Here is a 12,028-nt window from a genome sequence, read left to right on the forward strand (position 1 = left end):
TCAATTCCAACCTCGGGTCACTGTCTGTGTGGAGTCTGCACGTTCTCCCCGTGTCTGCGTGGGTTTCCTCCGGGTGCTCCGGTTTCCTCCCACAGTCCAAAGATGTACAGGTTAGGTGGATTGGCTATGATAAATTGTCCCTTAGTGTCCAAAGATGTGCAGGTTAGGTGGATTGGCCATGTTAAATTGTCCCTTAGTGTCCAAAGATGTGCAGGTTAGTTGGATTGGCCCTGTTAAATTGCCCCTTAGTGTCCAAAGATGTGCAGGTTAGGTGGATTGGCCATGATAAATTGTCCCTTAGTGTCCAAAGATGTGCAGGTTAGGTGGATTGGCCATGTTAAATTGTCCCTTAGTGTCCAAAGATGTGCAGGTTAGGTGGATTGGCCATGTTAAATTGTCCCTTAGTGTCCAAAGATGTGCAGGTTAGGTGGATTGGCCAGCTAAATTGTCCGTTAGTGTCCAAAGATGTACAGGTTAGGTGGATTGGCCATGTTAAATTGTCCCTTAGTGTCCAAAGATGTGCAGGTTAGGTGGATTGGCCATGTTAAATTGTCCCTTAGTGTCCAAAGATGTGCAGGTTAGGTGGATTGGCCAGCTAAATTGTCCGTTAGTGTCCAAAGATGTACAGGTTAGGTGGATTGGCCATGTTAAATTGTCCCTTAGTGTCCAAAGATGTGCAGGTTAGGTGGATTGGCCATGATAAATTGTCCCTTAGTGTCCAAAGATGTGCAGGTTAGGTGGATTGGCCATGATAAATTGTCCCTCAGTGTCCAAAGATGTGCAGGTTAGGTGGATTGGCCATGTTAAATTGTCCCTTAGTGTCCAAAGATGTGCAGGTTAGGTGGATTGGCCATGTTAAATTGTCCCTTAGTGTCCAAAGATGTGCAGGTTAGGTGGATTGGCCATGTTAAATTGTCCCTTAGTGTCCAAAGATGTGCAGGTTAGGTGGATTGGCCATGATAAATTGTCCCTCAGTGTCCAAAGATGTGCAGGTTAGGTGGATTGGCCATGTTAAATTGTCCCTTAGTGTCCAAAGATGTGCAGGTTAGGTGGATTGGCCATGTTAAATTGTCCCTTAGTGTCCAAAGATGTGCAGGTTAGGTGGATTAGCCATGTTAAATTGCCCTTTAGTGTCCAAAGATGTGCAGGTTAGGTGGATTGGCCGTGTTAAATTGTCCCTTAGTGTCCAAAGATGTACAGGTTAGGTGGATTGGCCATGATAAATTGTCCCTTAGTGTCCAAAGATGTGCAGGTTAGGTGGATTGGCCATGATAAATTGTCCCTTAGTGTCCAAAGATGTGCAGGTTAGGTGGATTGGCCATGATAAATTGTCGCTTAGTGTCCAAAGATGTGCAGGTTAGGTGGATTGGCCAGCTAAATTGTCCGTTAGTGTCCAAAGATGTACAGGTTAGGTGGATTGGCCATGTTAAATTGTCCCTTAGTGTCCAAAGATGTGCAGGTTAGGTGGATTGGCCATGTTAAATTGTCCCTTAGTGTCCAAAGATGTGCAGGTTAGGTGGATTGGCCAGCTAAATTGTCCGTTAGTGTCCAAAGATGTACAGGTTAGGTGGATTGGCCATGTTAAATTGTCCCTTAGTGTCCAAAGATGTGCAGGTTAGGTGGATTGGCCATGATAAATTGTCCCTTAGTGTCCAAAGATGTGCAGGTTAGGTGGATTGGCCATGATAAATTGTCCCTCAGTGTCCAAAGATGTGCAGGTTAGGTGGATTGGCCATGTTAAATTGTCCCTTAGTGTCCAAAGATGTGCAGGTTAGGTGGATTGGCCATGTTAAATTGTCCCTTAGTGTCCAAAGATGTGCAGGTTAGGTGGATTGGCCATGTTAAATTGTCCCTTAGTGTCCAAAGATGTGCAGGTTAGGTGGATTGGCCATGATAAATTGTCCCTCAGTGTCCAAAGATGTGCAGGTTAGGTGGATTGGCCATGTTAAATTGTCCCTTAGTGTCCAAAGATGTGCAGGTTAGGTGGATTGGCCATGTTAAATTGTCCCTTAGTGTCCAAAGATGTGCAGGTTAGGTGGATTGGCCATGTTAAATTGCCCTTTAGTGTCCAAAGATGTGCAGGTTAGGTGGATTGGCCGTGTTAAATTGTCCCTTAGTGTCCAAAGATGTACAGGTTAGGTGGATTGGCCATGATAAATTGTCCCTTAGTGTCCAAAGATGTGCAGGTTAGGTGGATTGGCCGTGTTAAATTGTCCCTGTGTCCAAAGATGTACAGGTTAGGTGGATTGGCCATGATAAATTGTCCCTTAGTGTCCAAAGATGTACAGGTTAGGTGGATTGGCCGTGCTAAATTGCCCCTTAGTGTCCAAAGATGTGCAGGTTAGGTGGATTGGCCATGTTAAATTGCCCTTTAGTGTCCAAAGATGTGCAGGTTAGGTGGATTGGCCGTGTTAAATTGTCCCTTAGTGTCCAAAGATGTACAGGTTAGGTGGATTGGCCATGATAAATTGCCCTTAGTGTCCAAAGATGTGCAGGTTAGGTGGATTGGCCGTGTTAAATTGTCCCTGTGTCCAAAGATGTACAGGTTAGGTGGATTGGCCATGATAAATTGTCCCTTAGTGTCCAAAGATGTACAGGTTAGGTGGATTGGCCATGATAAATTGTCTCTTAGTGTCCAAAGATGTACAGGTTAGGTGGATTGGCCATGATAAATTGTCGCTTAGTGTCCAAAGATGTGCAGGTTAGGTGGATTGGCCATGTTAAATTGTCCCTTAGTGTCCAAAGATGTGCAGGTTAGGTGGATTGGCCATGATAAATTGTCCCTCAGTGTCCAAAGATGTACAGGTTAGGTGGATTGGCCATGATAAATTGTCGCTTAGTGTCCAAAGATGTGCAGGTTAGGTGTGGTGGGCAATTGGGCCTAGTTAGGGGGATTTTGTAGAGGGTCAGTGCAGACTCGATGGGCCAAATGGCCTCTTTCTTCACTGTAGTAATTCTATGGAAGAGCAATGTCTCCATTCACAGTCATAAATGAACATGAGGAACACCAATCTCTTGTCCGCCAGGATGCCTGTCACCTGGAAGGAGTGGGGTGGGGATGACATATCTAGACGGAGGTCATGTGAAAGGTCGAGCGCTGGTCTGCTGCCTTTGAGATGGAGGGAAACCCTGTAGATGATATGCTCAATTCTTTCGCACTGAGAAGTGTCGATGAAGTGTTGCGGATCATGTGACCAACAAGTACCAAACCTTAAAATTGTTGTGTGGCACCTTCAGAAGTTCTCGGTTTCAGTTTCAAAACCCGTTACCCTGATCTTACTTCAGCAATCAGATGATGTGGGCCAGTCCGGGTCGTCTCCTTGATCGCTGCGGTGTGTGAGCCCTTGCATCAGAGGCCAAGGACCCATCAGAAGAAACATTGGGCAGCGTAGCAGAACATTCAAATGCCCACAGATCTACCGCAGGGTCCCGACACACATCTCCAACTCCAAGTTCCAATTTCGCCCTCCCTAATATCGGACGGTTTGGGCCATTGTTCTGTATCCACTCCATCAAAACCTTTCCCAATTTCAAACACCTCCATGAGGTCACCTCTTTTAACCAGAGGGAAAGAAGGCTCAGCCTGTCAATTGATTTTTAAAAAATATTATTCCTTTCTCAGAGTGACAAAGTCAATGTGCAGAGTGGAACCAATCCAAATTCAATCTGAATCCAATTCACAATCCCCACAAAAAGAGAAAGCTCGCTCAAGGTGACAAGAACAGGGATTACAGCCAGTCTCACGTTGGATCCGAGCCAAAAGGCTGAGAAGCGTTCAATCCTCCTTTTTTGTAAATATTCAATCCTCCTTTTTTGTAAATATTCGTAAACTATTGGAAAGAACAATAAAAAAGTCAAAATGGCCTCCGCACAGAAGTGCGATAATATTCAGTTTCTCTACATACATCATGTTGACTCTGGGGGAGCTTCAATACAGTCAAGAAATATCACAGCCATTTCAAAATGGTCGTTACAAATGGTGCAAAGGTATTTAAATTGTCTGCACAGATCAAGTTTCACTCTGAGGTGCTTCAATACAATTGTGTAATATTCACTGTATACATTCAATGTGATGATGTGGAGATGCCGGCGTTGGACTGGGGTGAGCACAGTACGAAGTCTTACAACACCAGGTTAAAGTCCAACAGGTTTGTTTCAATGTCACTAGCTTTCAGAGCGCTGCTCCTTCCTCAGGTGAATGAAGAGGTATGTTCCAGAAACAAATATAGAGACAAATTCAAAGATGCCAAACAATGCTAGGAATGCGAGCATTAGCAGGTGATTAAATCTTTACAGATCCAGAGATGGGGTAACCCCAGGTTAAAGAGGTGTGAATTGTACCAAGCCAGGACAGTTGGTAGGATTTCGCAGGCCAGATGGTGGGGGATGAATGTAATGCGACATGAATCCCAGGTCCCGGTTGAGGCCGCACTCATGTGTGCGGAACTTGGCTATAAGTTTCTGCTCGGCGATTCTGCATTGTCGCGGGTCCTGAAGGCCGCCTTGGAGAACGCTTACCCGGAGATCAGAGGCTGAATGCCCTTGACTGCTGAAGTGTTCCCCGACTGGAAGGGAACATTCCTGCCTGGTGATTGTTGCGCGATGTCCGTTCATTCGTTGTCGCAGCGTCTGCATGGTCTCGCCAATGTACCACGCTTCGGGGCATCCTCTCCTGCAGCGTATGAGGTAGACAACGTTGCCCGAGTCGCACGAGTATGTACCGCGTACCTGGTGGGTGGTGTTCTCACGTGTAATAGTGGTATCCATGTCGATGATCTGGCACGTCTTGCAGAGATTGCCATGGCAGGGCTGTGTGGTGTCGTGGTCACTGTTCTGAAGACTGGGTAGTTTGCTGCAAACAATGGTTTGTTTGAGGTTGCGCGGTTGTTTGAAGGCAAGTAGTGGGGGTGTGGGGATGACCTTGGCAAGATGTTCATCTTCATCGATGACGTGTTGAAGGCTGTGAAAAAGATGTCGTAGATTTTCCGCTCCGGGAAAGTACTGGACAACTGGGCGGCATGGACTGGTTGGGCCGAAGGGCCTGTTTCCATGCTGTAAACTTCTATGATTCTATGACGAAGGGTATTCTGTCGGTCGTGTCCCGTGTTTGTCTTCTGAGGAGGTCGGGGCGGTTTTTTGCTATTTTCCTCTTGGCTGGTAAAGGGGTAACAGTTACTGGCTGTCGAAGGCTGCAGGCAAGAGGCTGAGTGGTGGGCTGCTCAGCACCTTCAATCCTTGAAAGATTTGCGTGCTTTTGGGCGGTTCCAGGTGAGCATCCAATCCCATCGATCAGGGCTAGATCACCCTGATCGATACTGACCAATTAAGGGTTGCCACCTTGCTGCCGGGGCAGGCTCCTATCGGCCATAGCCATTGGTGCCCGAGGCACATAGGCCTTCCCAAATAAGGAAAACAGACCCCACCAAGTCTGCCACTTGTTGTTTATTTCCACCTGGAGCCCATTGTCGCAGGGTGGCCTTTTTCCTGTATTACATTTGCAAAGTCTGGGCTGCAGCCCTTTCTGTATCAGCAAAGCTGCAGCTGTCTGTCCCTGACTTTGACCATTTTTCCCAGCGTTCTTGGCCGGAGGCCGTTTCAGGTGGCCACAGGGTTCACATTTCCTTTTCTCAAAGGGCCTCTAGGACGTTACGTGTGGTCCAACAACTTGGAACATTCCGCAACAGCGTGGCCAGACCAATCCCCCACAACACTGGGGACAGTCAGACCCGTCCCCCACAACACTGGGGACAGTCAGACCCGTCCCCCACAACACTGGGGACAGTCAGACCCGTCCTTCACAACACTGGGGACAGTCAGACCCATCCTTCACAACACTGGGGACAGTCAGACCCATCATTCACAACACTGGGGAGTCAGACCCATCCTCCACAACACTGGGGACAGTCAGACCCATCCTCCACAACACTGGGGATAGTCAGACCCATCCCCCACAACACTGGGGACAGTCAGACCCATCCTCCACAACACTGGGGACAGTCTGACCCATCCTCCACAACACTGGGGACAATCAGACCCATCCTCCACAACACTGGGGATAGTCAGACCCATCCCCCACAACACTGGGGACAGTCAGACCCATCCTCCACAACACTGGGGACAGTCAGACCCGTCCCCCACAACACTGGGGACAGTCAGACCCATCCTCCACAACACTGGGGACAGTCAGACCCATCCTCCACAACACTGGGGACAGTCAGACCCATCCTTCACAACACTGGGGACAGTCAGACCCGTCCCCCACAACACTGGGGACAGTCAGACCCGTCCTTCACAACACTGGGGACAGTCAGACCCATCCTTCACAACACTGGGGACAGTCAGACCCGTCCCCCACAACACTGGGGACAGTCAGACCCGTCCTTCACAACACTGGGGACAGTCAGACCCATCCTTCACAACACTGGGGACAGTCAGACCCATCCCCCACAACACTGGGGACAGTCAGACCCATCCCCCACAACACTGAGGACAGTCAGACCCATCCTTCACAACACTGGGGACAGTCAGACCCATCCCCCACAACACTGGGGACAGTCAGACACATCCTCCACAACACTGAGGACAGTCAGACCCATCCCCCACAACACTGGGGACAGTCAGACCCATCCCCCACAACACCGGGGACAGTCAGACCCATCCTCCACAACACTGGGGACAGTCAGACCCATCCTTCACAACATTGGGGACAGTCAGACCCATCCTCCACAACACTGGGGACAGTCAGACCCATCCTCCACAACACTGGGGACAGTCAGACCCATCCTTCACAACACTGGGGACAATCAGACCCATCCTCCACAACACTGGGGATAGTCAGACCCATCCTCCACAACAATGGGGATAGTCAGACCCATCCTTCACAACACTGGGGACAGTCAGACCCATCCCCCACAACACTGGGGACAGTCAGACCCATCCCCCACAACACTGGGGACAGTCAGACCCATCCCCCACAACACTGGGGACAGTCAGACCCATCCTTCACAACACTGGGGACAGTCAGACCCATCCTCCACAACACTGGGGACAGTCAGACCCATCCCCCACAACACTGGGGACAGTCAGACCCATCCCCCACAACACTGGGGACAGTCAGACCCATCCTCCACAACACTGGGGACAGTCAGACCCATCCTTCACAACACTGGGGACAGTCAGACCCATCCCCCACAACACTGGGGACAGTCAGACCCATCCTCCACAACACTGGGGACAGTCAGACCCATCCTTCACAACACTGGGGACAATCAGACCCATCCTCCACAACACTGGGGACAGTCAGACCCATCCTTCACAACACTGGGAACAGTCAGACCCATCATTCACAACACCGGGGACAGTCAGACCCATCCTCCACAACACTGGGGACAGTCAGACCCATCCTTCACAACACTGGGGACAGTCAGACCCATCCTTCACAACACTGGGAACAGTCAGACCCGTCCTCCACAACACTGGGGACAGTCAGACCCATCCACCACAACACTGGGGACAGTCAGACCCATCCTTCACAACACTGGAGACAGTCAGACCCATCCTTTACAACACTGGGGACAGTCTGACCCATCCTCCACAACACCGGGGACAGTCAGACCCGTCCTTCACAACAATGGGGACAGTCTGACCCATCCTCCACAACACTGGGGACAGTCAGACCCATCCTTCACAACACTGGGGACAGTCAGACCCATCCTTCACAACACTGGGAACAGTCAGACCCATCATTCACAACACTGGGGACAGTCAGACCCATCCTCCACAACACTGGGGACAGTCAGACCCATCCTCCACAACACTGGGGACAGTCAGACCCATCCTCCACAACACTGAGGACAGTCAGACCCATCCTTCACAACACTGGGGACAGTCAGACCCATCCCCCACAACACTGGGGACAGTCTGACCCATCCTTCACAACACCGGGGACAGTCAGACCCATCCTCCACAACACTGGGGACAGTCAGACCCATCCTTCACAACACTGGGGACAGTCAGACCCATCCTTCACAACACGAGGGACAGTCAGACCCATCCTCCACAACACTGGGGACAGTCAGACCCATCCTTCACAACACGAGGGACAGTCAGACCCATCCTCCACAACACTGGGGACAGTCAGACCCATCCTCCACAACACTGGGGACAGTCAGACCCATCCTTCACAACACTGGGGACAGTCAGACCCATCCTCCACAACACTGGAGACAGTCAGACCCATTGTCCACAACACTGGGAACAGTCAGACCCATCCTTCACAACACTGGGGACAGTCAGACCCATCCTCCACAACACTGGGGACAGTCAGACCCATCCTCCACAACACTGCGAACAGTCAGACCCGTCCTTCACAACACTGGAGACAGTCAGACCCATCCCCCACAACACTGGGGACAGTCAGACCCATCCTCCACAACACTGGGGACAGTCAGACCCATCCTTCACAACACTGGGGACAGTCAGACCCATCCTTCACAACACTGGGGACAGTCAGACCCATTGTCCACAACACTGGGAACAGTCAGACCCATCCTTCACAACGCTGGGGACAGTCAGACCCATCCTCACAACACTGGGGACAATCAGACCCATCCCCCACAACACTGGGGACAGTCAGACCCATCCTTCACAACACTGGGGACGGTCAGACCCATCCCCCACAACACTGGGGACAGTCAGACCCATCCCCCACAACACTGGGGACAGTCAGACCCGTCCTTCACAACACTGGGGACAGTCAGACCCATTGTCCACAACACTGGGAACAGTCAGACCCATCCTTCACAACGCTGGGGACAGTCAGACCCATCCTCACAACACTGGGGACAATCAGACCCATCCCCCACAACACTGGGGACAGTCAGACCCATCCTTCACAACACTGGGGACGGTCAGACCCATCCCCCACAACACTGGGGACAATCAGACCCATCCCCCACAACACTGGGGACAGTCAGACCCATCCTTCACAACACTGGGGACAGTCAGACCCATCCCCCACAACACTGGGGACAGTCAGACCCATCCTTCACAACACTGGGGACAGTCAGACCCATCCTTCACAACACTGGGGACAGTCAGACCCATCCCCCACAACACTGGGGACAGTCAGACCCATCCCCCACAACACTGGGGACAGTCAGACCCATCCCCCACAACACTGGGGACAGTCAGACCCATCCCCCACAACACTGGGGACAGTCAGACCCATCCTTCACAACACTGGGGACAGTCAGACCCATCCTTCACAACACTGGGGACAATCAGACCCATCCCCCACAACACTGGGGACAATCAGACCCATCCTCCACAACACTGGGGACAGTCTGACCTATCCTCCACAACACTGGGGACAGTCAGACCCATCCTTCACAACACTGGGGACAGTCAGACCCATCCTTCACAACACTGGGGACAGTCAGACCCATCCTTCACAACACTGGGGACAGTCAGACCCATCCTTCACAACACTGGGGACAGTCAGACCCATCCTCCACAACACTGGGGACAGTCAGACCCATCCTCCACAACACTGGGGACAGTCAGACCCATCCTCCACAACACTGGGGACAGTCAGACCCATCCTCCACAACACTGGGGACAGTCAGACCCATCCTTCACAACACTGGGGACAGTCAGACCCATCCTCCACAACACTGGGGACAGTCAGACCCATCCTCCACAACACTGGGAACAGTCAGACCCGTCCTTCACAACACTGGGGACAGTCAGACCCATCCTCCACAACACTGGGGACAATCAGACCCATCCTTCACAACACTGGGAACAGTCAGACCCGTCCTTCACAACACTGGGGACAGTCAGACCCATCCTTCACAACACTGGGAACAGTCAGACCCGTCCTTCACAACACTGGGGACAGTCAGACCCATCCTTCACAACACTGGGGACAATCAGACCCATCCTTCACAACACTGGGGACAGTCAGACCCATCCCCCACAACACTGGGGACAGTCAGACCCATCCTTCACAACACTGGGGACAGTCAGACCCATCCTTCACAACACTGGGGACAATCAGACCCATCCTTCACAACACTGGGGACAGTCAGACCCATCCCCCACAACACTGGGGACAGTCAGACCCATCCCCCACAACACTGGGGACAATCAGACCCATCCTTCACAACACTGGGGACAGTCAGACCCATCCCCCACAACACTGGGGACAGTCAGACCCATCCCCCACAACACTGGGGACAGTCAGACCCATCCTCCACAACACTGGGAACAGTCAGACCCATCCTTCACAACACCGGAGACGACCAGACCCATCCTCCACAACACTGGGTCAGTCAGACCCAGCCTCCACAACACTGGGGACAGTCAGACCCATCCTTCACAACAGTGGGGACAGTCAGACCCATCCTCCACAACACTGGGGACAATCAGACCCATCCTTCACAACACTGGGGACAGTCAGACCCATCCCCCACAACACTGGGGACAATCAGACCCATCCTTCACAACACTGGGGACAGTCAGACCCATCCTTCACAACACTGGGGACAGTCAGACCCATCCCCCACAACACTGGGGACAGTCAGACCCATCCTTCACAACACTGGGGACAGTCAGACCCATCCCCCACAACACTGGGGACAGTCAGACCCATCCTCCACAACACTGGGGACAGTCAGACCCGTCCTCCACAACACGAGGGACAGTCAGACCCTCTCACTCCCCCCCGCGCCCCTCTCACTCCCCCCCGCGCCCCTCTCACTCCCCCCCCGCGCCCCTCTCACTCCCCCCCCGCGCCCCTCTCACTCCCCCCCCGCGCCCCTCTCACTCCCCCCCGCGCCCCTCTCACTCCCCCCCCGCGCCCCTCTCACTCGCCCCCCGCGCCCCTCTCACTCGCCCCCCGCGCCCCTCTCACTCCCCCCCCGCGCCCCTCTCACTCCCACCCCGCGCCCCTCTCACTCCCCCCCCGCGCCCCTCTCACTCCCCCCCCGCGCCCCTCTCACTCCCCCCCCGCGCCCCTCTCACTCCCCCCCCGCGCCCCTCTCACTCCCCCCCGCGCCCCTCTCACTCCCCCCCCCGCGCCCCTCTCACTCTCCCCGCGCCCCTCTCACTCTCCCCGCGCCCCTCTCACTCTCCCCGCGCCCCTCTCACCCCCCCCCCGCGCCCCTCTCACTCCCCTCTCACTCCCCCCCGCGCCCCTCTCACTCCCCCCCCCGCGCCCCTCTCACTCCCCCCCCGCGCCCCTCTCACTCCCCCCCCGCGCCCCTCTCACCCCCCCCCCGCGCCCCTCTCACTCCCCTCTCACTCCCCCCCCCGCGCCCCTCTCACTCCCCTCTCACTCCCCCCCCCGCGCCCCTCTCACTCCCCCCCCGCGCCCCTCTCACTCCCCCCCCGCGCCCCTCTCACTCCCCCCCCGCACCCCTCTCACCCCCCCCCCCGCGCCCCTCTCACTCCCCCCCCCCGCGCCCCTCTCACCCCCCCCCCCCCCGCGCCCCTCTCACCCCCCCCCCCCGCACCCCTCTCACTCGCCCCCCCGCGCCCCTCTCACTCGCCCCCCCGCGCCCCTCTCACTCGCCCCCCGCGCCCCTCTCACTCGCCCCCCGCGCCCCTCTCACTCGCCCCCCGCGCCCCTCTCACTCGCCCCCCGCGCCCCTCTCACTCGCCCCCCGCGCCCCTCTCACTCGCCCCCCGCGCCCCTCTCACTCGCCCCCCGCGCCCCTCTCACTCGCCCCCCGCGCCCCTCTCACTCGCCCCCCGCGCCCCTCTCACTCTCCCCCCGCGCCCCTCTCACTCTCCCCCCGCGCCCCTCTCACTCCCCCGCGCCCCTCTCACTCGCCCCCGCGCCCCTCTCACTCGCCCCTCTCACTCGCCCCCCCGCGCCCCTCTCACTCGCCCCCCCGCGCCCCTCTCACTCGCCCCCCGCGCCCCTCTCACTCGCCCCCCGCGCCCCTCTCACTCGCCCCCCGCGCCCCTCTCACTCGCCCCCCGCGCCCCTCTCACTCGCCCCCCGCGCCCCTCTCACTCGCCC

This window comes from Scyliorhinus torazame, chromosome X (assembly GCF_047496885.1).
Source record: "Scyliorhinus torazame isolate Kashiwa2021f chromosome X, sScyTor2.1, whole genome shotgun sequence".
NCBI classification, from domain to species: Eukaryota; Metazoa; Chordata; class Chondrichthyes; order Carcharhiniformes; family Scyliorhinidae; genus Scyliorhinus; species Scyliorhinus torazame.